Source organism: Trachinotus anak, unplaced genomic scaffold (genome assembly GCF_046630095.1).
Source record: "Trachinotus anak isolate AG129_WGS33_773 ecotype Australia unplaced genomic scaffold, CSIRO_AGI_Tana_v1 ptg000002l, whole genome shotgun sequence".
Lineage (NCBI taxonomy): Eukaryota > Metazoa > Chordata > Actinopteri > Carangiformes > Carangidae > Trachinotus > Trachinotus anak.
Window position 1 is genome coordinate 6,438,321 of NW_027273853.1, and position 12,561 is coordinate 6,450,881.

The following is a 12,561-nucleotide window of genomic DNA, read 5'->3' on the forward strand; positions in this document are numbered from 1 at the left end:
GAGGCTAGCTGCTTAGAGTGCTAACTTCAGTAGAAGAAAAGATGTGATAGAGACCAGTGTTAACACTGGCGTTGCTTTCCACCGCTGGAAAATGCTCTTGGCGAAGAAAGGAATGAAGTTTATTGCTAAACTCACAATGTTCTTTCATAAATTAATGCTAATGTTGGTTAAGTACCAATGGCAAAACTCACAAATAGCTCCTTTAAAGAACATAAGGTTGGCAACATCCTGTATTTTTGATATTGTCAACAAATACAGTATGTGCAGAAGATCTCAACCAATATCTTCATCACGATATCAATATCAAAATCGTCTTTTCATTCCTTACTCCAACTAAGATCACAAGAAACCTGGGTGTCATATTTGATGACCAATTATCCTTCTCTACCATGTTGCATCTGTCTCGCAGTTGTTCCGCTTTGCTCTGTACAACATCAGAAAAATCAGGCTTTACCTGACTCGATACACCACCCAGCTCTTGGTCCAGACCATGGTTATCTCTTGCCTCGACTACTGCAATGCCCCTCTGGCGGGGCCTTCTTTTGTGCACAGTGAGACCCTTGCAGATGGTTCAGAACGCAGCAGCCCGTCTAGTCTTTGATCAGCCCAAAAGGGCACATGTCACTCTGCTACTCACTGACTTACACTGGCTGCCCATGGCTGCCTGAATCAAATTCAAGTCACTAATGCTTGCCTTCAGAGTGACTTCTGGTCTGCACCCATCTACCTGAACTCAATCATACAGACTTATGCTCCTTCTCAACCACTGAGTTCCTCCAAAGAATGTGGTCTGGCGTTGCCATCCCTTCACACAAGACGACCTCTGTCCAGACCGTTCTCATCTGTCATCCTCGATGGTGGAACAAGCTACCAAATTCAGAACAGCGGCGTCCCTCTCTATCTTCAAGAATCTGTTGAAAACTCATCTCTTCTTAGAACACCTCCTTTCCTAAAAACCCTACTGTGTCTAACTAGCACTTACTATTCACTTTTGGTGCATTTCCTTATACAATCTCCTTGCATTTATTAAACGGATTTAGTGCTTAATATTTCCACCAAGGTTTCCCACAGCACTGACGCTTTACTGATGTCCCTCACTTGTAAGTCGCTTTGGATAAAAGCGTCTGCCATAGTGAGTAAATGTAAATGTAAATGTAAATATTGCATTAGTCCATATGGCTTTCCACACAAGCCCATTACTTCCAAATGAAGACATAAACTTTAAAAATGGGGTCATGAATATGAAGTTTAATTTTTCTCAGTAGTTTCCTAAAACAGCTGGCCACTGTAGTTTTAAGCAAATGTTACTCAAACAGGAGTAAATAGTGCTTTTGTTGGACGCTATCTTTTCTCTCTCATGGATTGATCCACATTTGGTGCACATCAATGTGGGATTCATTCAAAATAGACAGTGACCATATTCATTGTAATAAAAGTGCAACAGCTCTATGACAGAAGAGCTACTGAATATCAGGCTTTAGCTACACACACAACTCTTACCAAGTATTATCAGTCCATTGTTGGCTTTGCTCTTCCTATAGGATTTGTTGACAGTAAGAAAATATGGAATCACTAAACTTATCTTCTAAATATACTGTCTTTATGATATCGTAAAGTATTTAAATGCATTGTTATACATCTTAACATTGATGTGAATTATGACCAGTGTTTGAACATTTTTTCATAGGTCAAGGATGAACTTGAATCAACATAATATTATTTTAATTTTATCTATTTATTTATTTTTTACTGAAATTATTTGTGGTAGAATTTTGTGAATTGAGATGTTTTTACATAAATAAAGCAGAAGGCCATGTCATTTTTGTTATTTTCTCATTTTTAATTTTCAACATATCTTCAATTTCATTCATTTTGTTTTTTAATAATCTAAAACCATTTGGAAAAAGAAAAAAAAAACAGTTCACCTAGAGTATCCGCACATGCAGAATGCAGTTATGGCAGGTAGATACAGTCTGTGACGGATGTGAACTGTTTATTCCACCGTCCTTGGCATCTCCTTGCACAGTACATGTTCTATTCTGCATGAGCCACGTGCATGGGTTCATACGTTAATGTTGTAAATTGTCCATATAGTATATCAGTGCTTTAGTGTCACAGAAACAAATTCTCTTACCGTTATCATACTCTGCTTTTTAAGTGTGTCTACTTCTGATAGTGGATAGACTCTGATAAGGCCCACAGTCATATTTTCAATCTAATGCAAAATAATCCCTTTAACCTCAAAACATGTTCCCTGTATCACATGGATAGACACAAGCTGCACTCATCATCATCTGAGTCACGTAAACAGACACCAGTATCAGTGGTGTCATTCATACTGGGTAGGACAATAGCCTGCTATCTGTTAACCGTCTCTGCCTGTGCACAAGAAACACCAACCACCGTCAGCTCAACTGACAGCAAAAAACTGAGCCTCTTTACAAGTGATTGCTGGACACTTAAAGTTATGATATGTAACATTATAACATAAATACCTTACATGACTTTGATGTGGATTGGCACTATATCGATTTAATTTAGCAACAGTGATTTGTTTGGAATAAATGGAGGAAGTTAGGCTGAGGAGAGGCGGTCAAAGTGGTTGTGTGTGAAATCACTTGCTCAGTCAAATTACTGGCAACATGCTGATCCACAAAAGCCCCAGTTTGTGCTTCTCATGTATTATCATTACATAAAATCATCAACATTTACTAATGTTCTCAGTATCTCCAAAGATTCCTCTCACCAACTGAATGAAACAAGTGTTCAGTCATTTTGTATTAAAACAATCTGGAATAACAGGTTAAAACATCTTTTATATCATGCAATAGAATTAATGAATTTATAATAATTAATGAAAAATTTTTAATTTTTCATCCAGATGGTGCTAGATTTTAACTGCTAAACTGCTTATTTGTTAAATTATATTTTGGCGAAACACAAGAATATTTGTTGAATGCTGAATTTCAGTAAGATTTGTATCGTCTATGATGTTTTGTCATAATATGATTCAGAGGAAACTAATGAGTGTTAGTTTTCAATATTTAAAAAAAAAAGTATGTTTCACATGAGTACCTAAGCTTTTTCACTGTCCTTAAGAGAGACACTAAGGCTTGTATTGATTCCTTTGTGGTAATTAAAATGTAAAAAGTCTTCAGTTTCATGTTTCATATCCTTTATAGTATTTCTTATGGCTAATGATTATATTGAAAGAAGGCCAGTATGGGGAGTTATAGATTCATTTTTACCAAGCAAATCACTAACATGGAGTACTAAGTACTGAATCTAATGGGTGATGGATGTCTCTGCAGCTGCTGAATGTAGGTAGATTACCTTCAAACTCATTTTTTCTGAGGGAAAACACGCCCCCAATATGCTAAAGATTCAAGATTTCTGACTTGAGGCTACTAGGTAAGAATACAAGCTAAGTCTGCTGGTTTTGTACAATATTGTAAAATATCATAATGAGCCCCCTCGGTCCAGCAGTTATCATCAATATTCATGACTGAAAACAGTCCTAGATGTTGCTCTGAGCTGTGATTAGTTTTTCTGTCAAGTCAGCCATCAGCCTCAGTACATGCAGATTATGATTATACATCAGCACAGAAATTCTAAATATTCCCCTTGTATAGTCCACATGTGGTCATTTAACTTCTGTGACATAAACAGCACTGCAAACTCTAAAGGCCTCTACTCAAAATTCCCATCGCCTCTCTTCCTTCTTATCTTCTCTTTTTCATACCACTCAAATGGAATAATTAGCTAAACCGAATGGTGTGTAATTGCAGAGCTAATCTAATCTGCATATAGAACAAAACAATACAACATAATAAATAAGGGACAAAAATATTGAATTCACTTCAGCAAAATAATTGTCACAATTAAATGCAAAATGAATGGCTCCCATTAACTCAGTATAACTCTGACATCAGTACGACAGTTTATAAACTTCACATTTTAGATTTCATCACTTCTTAAGTGGCCTATTGATTAAGAGTTCCAAACGATGATTTCTACACTCATCTACTGTCAAAGTATAAATGGAACAAACAAGTCTCGGGACACAAAGCGTTGTGGAACAGGCTGTCAACAATTTCAGATGTGTCCTCCGCTGACCCAAAGAGAAGCTTTAGGATCTGTTTTAATAACTGAATCATCTGTATATAATTTGGCTGCATATGAAATATATGTTTAGAGGCAGGATGAAAACTGCTTTGGAATAAGAAATACAATTTAATAAGCATGAATGCCACATCATTTCTGTAGCTTTAAGGTAAATGCATATGTGTCCATATTTTCCTTAATCAAAACAAAACTTTTACACTACATCTGACATTAATGTTGCACAGAAAACAGCATAAATCAGAGGGGGAACAGAAATAGTACACCAGCTGTGTGGCACCGCAGGTCATCATGTTAGTGAATGCACCACGAGCCGACGAACTTTGGGACAGCTGCTGGCAGATTCCATCAGTCAAACTAAAATATACAATACGTCCCACCAGTGTTCACGTTCCATTTCTGATTATCAAATACATTATTCAAATTCAAATATCAGCTGAATTATTTGTACAGCCTCCCACTGTTCTTGCTGAGCACGAGCGTAATCTGTTTCATTGTAATTAGGCAAAGCGAAATTAAAATTAGGATTAATTCAGATTTTAGGGTAAGTGTTGTCATGTTTTCCTGACTGGCAGATCATTGGACCTGCACTTAAGCACCTTAACTTTACTCAGGCAATTTAGCAACATTATAACTCTGCATAAACCTTAAATAATGTTACTAGATGGGGGTGGTGTGCAGTGCTGCAGAGAAAGAATTTGAATGTCACATACTACCTTTGGAGTCGGCATCACAGCACTGAATGTTTGGCGAGGCTTTGGGCATAATATCCTTAGTGAAGTGCTGTTTTATGATTGTGTGCAACTAGAGGCTAAGTTGCTGAACAACTGACTCTACTGATCATGTAAGACAGCTGAGGTCACGGCGTAAAGTCTATAGTGAGAATAATGCTTGTTTGCAAAAGGTTCAATTTTACAATTTCTGTGTGTTTGTGTGTGTGTGTGTCTTCATAAATTCGTGCCTGTTTTGCAACAATATCTGTAATAGCTCACTTTGGCATTTGGATATGGCCCTGGGCCTGGAGGTTTGTCCTACATAATCATTTTTTTTCTGCCTCAACTACCACCGTGTGCAATCTCAGTTTCAATTAGACCCCCAGAATTAAGAATCAGTTCTTGATTAAACAAAATTGATTAAATATCATATGAGGAAGTTTTCCAAATTTTTCCCTCACCCATTCTTTTATAGTTTGTAGTTTCTCATCCCCCTGGGTACAGATTGTTGTAATGCAGTTAAGTGCTTTTGCAAAGCTCCACAGCAGTGCTCTGATTTATACATTAAGATTTATTTACTCCCAATGAAGAGGTGCTTGAGGGTTTGAGTTTTGATGCTGATGAAAAAAGAAATATGAAGAATGTTTAAGCTTCACTGACTGACTGGCCCCTAGTGAGATATCCCTGGAAAAACCCGGCATGAATTAATTCAATTTTTATGACAAGCTGCTGTGTGGTTAATCAATGCATCCACATACAGTTTTGTTTTATAATGAATTGATTAAAGCTCTTCATGGGAAACTAATACCTACTTCACACAGTGTCTATAGAATAGGATACACATTTGTTGAAGCAATTAATCCACATCTGTGATTATAGAACGTGGTCTTTTCTTGACTGCTGGGCTACCCTTGCCTCATTCTTTTCACATTAAAAGCTGAAATGAAAGATTTAGCTGCAACTCTCTCAATTTCAGCCAGCTCTTGGCATGCATTATTTTGATATGTGTCATTGGCTGCTGTGTTTATTGGGAGCTGTCTCCACAAATATAAGCCCGGGGAAGAGGGATGGGTTGACAGCAAAACAACATTTCCCACCAGAGAGCAAAAACCTGCCACTAATAAAAGATGTGTTCGGCTCTTTGTGTGTTTTCATATGACAGTCCATTAGTAGAAGGGGAATATGGGTTCAGGATGGATAGGCAGATCTGTACACAAGAAGAAGGGGTGTGTGGTTAGTATAGGTGGACTACAAGCAGGGCAATAATTAAAACACAATACATGCATGTACGTCTGCAGACTGAGATGTGTCGCTCACAGCTGTACAGAGTCCTTCGTATTTCAACATCAAAGGCTTATAAATCCAAATGGATGTGAAGGTCGATGGCAATGAATCAACGACTGATTTAATCCACACTGCAGTGTCCTATAGATGCCTCCCACTGTGCCTTAGAAAGGTCCCCGGAGACCATCAGCACAAGTTTGATTAATTGCACTATTAAAAGCAGCCATTTCCTTTTCATAAATTTGAGTCCACATTAGCGTAAGATTGTTCTGCAGTTTAAACAATGGTGAAACAGTACCAGATTAAAAGGTGCCCTTTGATCCTGCTATCTCTGATTTGTAATGTCTTCTCTGTTCGTTCAATAGTAAAATTACAAGAAAACACTGCTGTTGATCTCAGAGCACTTTATTACATAATTGTATCTGGTTGCCACTACAATAATAGTTTGATTAAGACATCATTGAAACACTTTGAATAAGAGCTTCTTCATTACAGCCACATTGTACTAAATCATGAGTGCTGATTTCTGCTGTTCCACTCTCTGGTTTTTGCCAGAGGTCAAAACAAAGTCGAGGAGATATTGACATTTTGACCTGACGATAGAACTATAGATGAAAAGTCAGAGGATTACCAAAGTCAGTGGGAATCATCCTGAATGCCAACACATCCAATAGATTATGAAACATTTCACAGAAAAAGTGAATACTTTGACCTGCTGGTGACCTCCGTTGGCGCCATGAATATCTGCACCAAATTTCCTGGCACTCATCCAGTAGCTGTGATGATATTTCACTAAAAACCAGGACAGGGGAAACTAAAAGTCAGGGGATCACCAAAGCTTCATCCTCTGGGGACAGCACGTGTCTGTGCAAAATTGGTGGTAATCCATCTAAAAGTGGTTGTCGCATTTCAGTCTGAACCAAAGTGGTGGAGCCAGCAAACAGAACAGAAATCTGTAAAGCAATGCTCCTCTAGCGTGGCTAAAAATCCTCTTATGGCCATGAGATCATCTGAGGACTCAAGTGACTACAAACTGAGCATAATGTTGAGTTCTGCTGAGGCCTTACAAGCAGAAGATGCTCCTTTCGCTGTCTCAGCATAACACATCCTCCCTGACTGTGCAGGTTCTGCTAATGGGAGGAGAAGTGTAATGTGGAATATCAGCTTTACTTTAGGACAACCGCTACAGGAAAGGTTTGAAGTCAGACTGGCTGGAGACCACTAATCCCACAATCAGTCTGAAACTGTGTGCCAAATTCATTTTCCTTTGTTCATTGCTGTCTGTGCTTTGAGCATTTTGTGTAAAGATCAGGGAGATGTGTGTCAGCTTCCCTTAATCCACTAGATGAAGGGAAGCTTTGACTACAGGTGGCATTAATTACAAAGGGGTATCTAGTAATGAGTAATTATCACCTCGCTCTTTGTTCTTTGTGAGTTTTATTTAATACAGAACAAAGTTGTCAGATTTTCCTTGGCTGCCAGGGTCAAAATTACAAACTGAATTATCAGCTCAGCTGGAATTTTTTGAGGTAATTTGGACCATCTGGATCCATTTAAATTACATTTACATTACATTTTTCACACAGTTACTGACTTGCCTGAATTAAAACGGCCATATCACCAGGTTTCAATCACCGGCTCACACTCACAAAGCCCGTTAAAGAAAGTTTTTTTTTTTTCCCATTGTTTTCTTTACTGTGGATGATGCTGTGTGATACACAATGAATGCCCCTGTTCCTGAATTGCCAGTGTTCCTTCTAAATTATTGTACTGTCTGGATGACTGACTGAAACTCCAATTTGCATAGGCAAAATCAAATTACCAGCCTCCTCTGGTAATACTAATGCAGCCCAGAGATAGCTTTAGTATGCATAACATTTGCTTTCTATTCACAGAGAGCATTGCATGGCTAACGGCACAGGTGAAAGGCTTTGTCATTGCTGGTTTGATAAAGATTTGTTCATGTACACATATCTGGACTGGAGATGTGTGAATTTATGAGAAATATGTGTAGGGATGTGTTTTGTTTGATGTTCAAAGACGTAACGCTGATGCATACAGGTGGTTCTCTCTTCCTGCTCATTGTCCTCCTCCTGCTTCCTCACCACTGGTCCCTCATCAGAAATTAAAATGGCTCTCTGAGAGTGCGAAATAACGATTATGGCCTTGAAAGCCCTGAGCAGCTGGTCCTCCCAGAACTAGCCATATGGACCACTAGGGTTGGTGTTATTTTTGCATTCTGTCCTGTCGAACATGATAGGGGAAATTAGAGTTCAGCCTGCCTGTCTGTCAGTGGCCAGGTCCACCCAGCTCTGACCCACGAAGGGAATTCATCCTGACTGTAGCCATAGCAACAAGCTAGGTCTAATGTGCTTAGCTGGAAATGACCAGGGGCCATTTTTATTGAAGACTGCTTTCTCACACCTTTCTCTCAGGAGTCCTTGTTGAGATGGGAAAACATCAATATCTGTATGTACACCTGTCCACACATATCTGCTTTTTCAATGTCAGCATGCATATGTTAAATTGTGTGCAGTGCATGACATAAGAGGCCATGTTGTTTCATGCACTATTAAATACAAAAACAAAACAAAAAAAACAACCTAAACCTAAAGACAGAATCCCGAGAATTTTTTTTTTTTCTTCTTTTGATACAAGAACTAATTGAATGTTTCCCTTTTCTAAATCCCTTCCAGTCATCTGTGAGAGTATATTTTAGTAATTTACCTGGAATGAACAAGATTACGAGACTACAGCCATGCTAGCAGCTCTGAGAGACTCCAAGACTGAACTTTCACTGAGCTTTATGATGACTTCAGCATGCAAACATGCTCTCAAAGACAATGTTAACAAGCTGCTGTTTAGCAGGGATAATGTTTACCATGTTCATCATCTTAGCTCAGTGTGTTAGCATGCTAACATTTGGTAATTGGCACTACAAACAAAGTGCAGCAGATAAGTCATAATGATGACTGGCCCAGAATGAAAAGATTAAGGCTCGCCAGAGCTGTTACAATTAATCCTGAGCATGACATGGATGTCTGTGAAAAATTTCATGACAATCCTCTCACTTTAAACCACAAATATAAACATCATGGTAGTGTTGAAGAAGAGTAAAAAAACAGCAATAAAATCTGGTTATGATGAACACAGTGGAGAAGACGGTTTCTAAAGTGTGGTAAGTAAAAGTATTCAGACAAAGAAGGAAGGAGCCATAAGAAGCAAAAAAAGAAAATTATAATATGCTGAATATGAACATGAATACAGGCACTAAACAGCACGTAGAAGGCAGAGAGGTCTTAGATCAGCAGCCACAGTGGAATGAGGAAGCGCGCCAAGTCTGAAATGCATTGCTGTCCAGAGCAGCTGCTGAGCCAAGCCTTGTGTTTTACATGCCATTTAGTGGATGTATTCATGCCCATATTGGGCTTATTGAAATATTTTACTGCATCTTATGGTTCCCTCCCCCTTTGTCTGGGTTCATCCTCTGGCCCCCATGAATGTCTATACAAAATCTTGACAGTCCATTAACAGGTGTTGAGATATTTCAGTCTCAGCAGACCAACACTGTCATCTCATGCCTCACTGTTAGGAGGGCCAAAAAGTTTTAGGACCCCTGGTTTGGACATTGCACAAACAAACTTCTGACTCAACCACTTCTGTCAGTAACTAAAGACACACAAGCCTTGGCATGATCAGCTGTGTGAATGTGCACTGCTGGAGAATGCCTACTCAGTTGATTTTCCCTGGTTAAATAAAGGTTTAAAGAATGAATAGAGTGCAGAAAGGGAAAAAAAAAAAAACTTAAACTCTGTCTTCAAAGAGGAAACTGATTCAGCCACCTTGATGTGAAAAGGCAGACTGTTCATAGCGGAGAGGCACAACCCACCTGCTGTGTTTTTTTAATCCGGAGAATCCCAGTATCTCCTGTGTCCTGGGAATGTAGAGGGTACAGGGGATGCAAAGAGCAACAAGGGCTGAGGGATAGGATGGGATTATGGTCCCTTCCAGAGATTGACTGACTGCTGGAAAATGACACAAAAGAAGTTTTGAAATTCCAAGTGGAGAAGTGGGATAAGATTTATGAGATCTGGGCCCTTTTTTTAATATGTCAGTCCTTACCATTTCAAAATTGTCCATCAGGCAAATGTTTGTTGACTTTTACAAACAGAAGTAAAAGTAATTCATCAGTATTCTTACACTACTGTAAGGATGTAATCCACCAGGATTAAGGGAATCTTCAGAGCTGTCATAATCCTCTGGGGGTTTCCAGCAGGTGGTTAAGGATACAACAACTGACACAACAAATTCCCTAATCAAAAAAGAATACATTTCTTCAAATGTATCTTGGATTAAAAAGAAAACTTTGCTGATTTTTTTTTCCAATCCTAAGTGAAAATCCCACAGTTCTTACAACTGCTGCATTTTGACAACAAGAAAGTACAGCTATGTCAGCAGTGATTTGTGTCCCTCACAACTCCAACCTCAAAGATTAAGTAACACACACATTGAGTAATTTGCAATTTTCTTCACACCATATAAATATGAAAGTGCTGGACAGAACAAACAACATACTGATGAGTCTGCTGTGAGAGATGAAATTAAATTTTGCCCTGAAGTAGGCCCTGGAGGAATCTTAAAGTTTATCTGCTTATTACATTCACTGAGGGACTTGACTGACAATTTGTCTTCTAGAAAGGCAATGGTTTCTCTCTGGAGAGCATGAATGTACCTAAAACCTGCAAGAGAAATCTGATTATATATATTCTGTGTGCAATTTTAGGCCTGATGATAGCACCAGAGGAAAGGTCGAAGGGACTAGAAGCATTGGGATTTTTTCTTCAAGGAACCATGAATATTCGCAAAAGATGAAAGTGTACTCTGGCTTATTTGATGATTTGAAAACTGTCAACTATTACCATTACCATCTTTGTGCCAAAAAGAAGGGTTACTGACAAAACAGTATAAGAAAGTTTTGATAAGACATTAAGAAAAGTACATCATTTGTAATTTTCCCATTTAGGACATTCTTAATATCTTAATAACATTTAAACAGGCGAGTTATACAAAAATTCACCACCTGTACAGTTGTCATGAAGGAGGAAATTAGCTGTAGACACCAAAACCTTTTTTTGTACCAGGCTGAAGACATGTTTATTTTACAGTATTTTAACACTGGAGTCTATGGGGATTAACCAGCCTCAAACGGCCATTTGAAGAACATGTTGGCTTCATTTTTCATTCTCAGAGGTTGCCGCTTCCGTTGCACCCATATAAATACAAAATGATAATGGCTGAAATCTGGGAGCTTTTGCATTAAACATCTCATGATCACACCATCCATGCTAGAGCTGCCAGTGGCTATACAGACAGACATGACACCATAATGTTTCCAGACACTGACAGAAAAAAACCCTCCTTTCATTCCTCCATGATATTATGGGATGGCATTGAAAGAGCATGGCATTTTTCAGGACATTTCATGTCATTTCTACACACTTAAAGCTTTTTGCATGTTATTTGACGACATTTTAATCATGGTTAGGGTCAGGTAAGGGACAACTGACACTCAGAGCGTCAGAATATGCATGTGCAACAATTTTCCCATAAATCTAGTATGACGGCATTAGTTACAGCCTCAAAAGAATAAGAGAACAATGTAAAATTCAATTCTAAGAGAGTCATATAAAAAAGAGAGGAGTTGGTAAAACACACAAGGGAGAGATAGTAAAATGTCATCAGTTGAAGAATACTGTGATGATACGAACTTCAAAGGTCAGAGGTCAATTCTGCGGTGACTGTGAAGAGAAGGTTAGTCAACAGGCAGAATAGAGTTGGGTACTATATATATTTTATTTGATTGCAGTCAAAGGGGTCAAGGTCCAACCATTTCCCACGATGATAGGATGTAATTCCTTGGAGGCATGTTGATGTGGAAAATTCATCACCTGAAGATCTTAGGGTTCCTCCAATAAAATGATTCATATCCAAAAGAAGCATAGGAAAAAAAGGCTAAGCCTAAAATTTCAATTCAGGTCCCACTGTGGCCTCCAGGTTAGGTTCAGGATTAGTCAGACCAGTTTTTTGCCCTTACTAATGCTGGTTAGGTTTAGGGTCAGTCGACATGGCCAGGTCACAGTACATCCTACTCTCTAGAGGCCTTTGGAAGGTCTGTGTATCTGAGTCATCTAACACAGGTTTAGTTAGGGTTAGGGGTTACTCAGCAGAGAGATGACATGGTGTGAAATTACACACCAAAAACTGTGTAGTGATAACAGGCGTAAGGACGTAAGGAACAGGTCTGTTACTCTTACGCAATTTGTCGATTGCAGGCTGTTCCTTCATCGCAGCCTGCGTTCGCAGGACAGCTTTAATGGTAATGAAATGCTAATGCTATAAATTTAAAAAGATAATGAGATGTATTGTGATATGCCCCCACCTT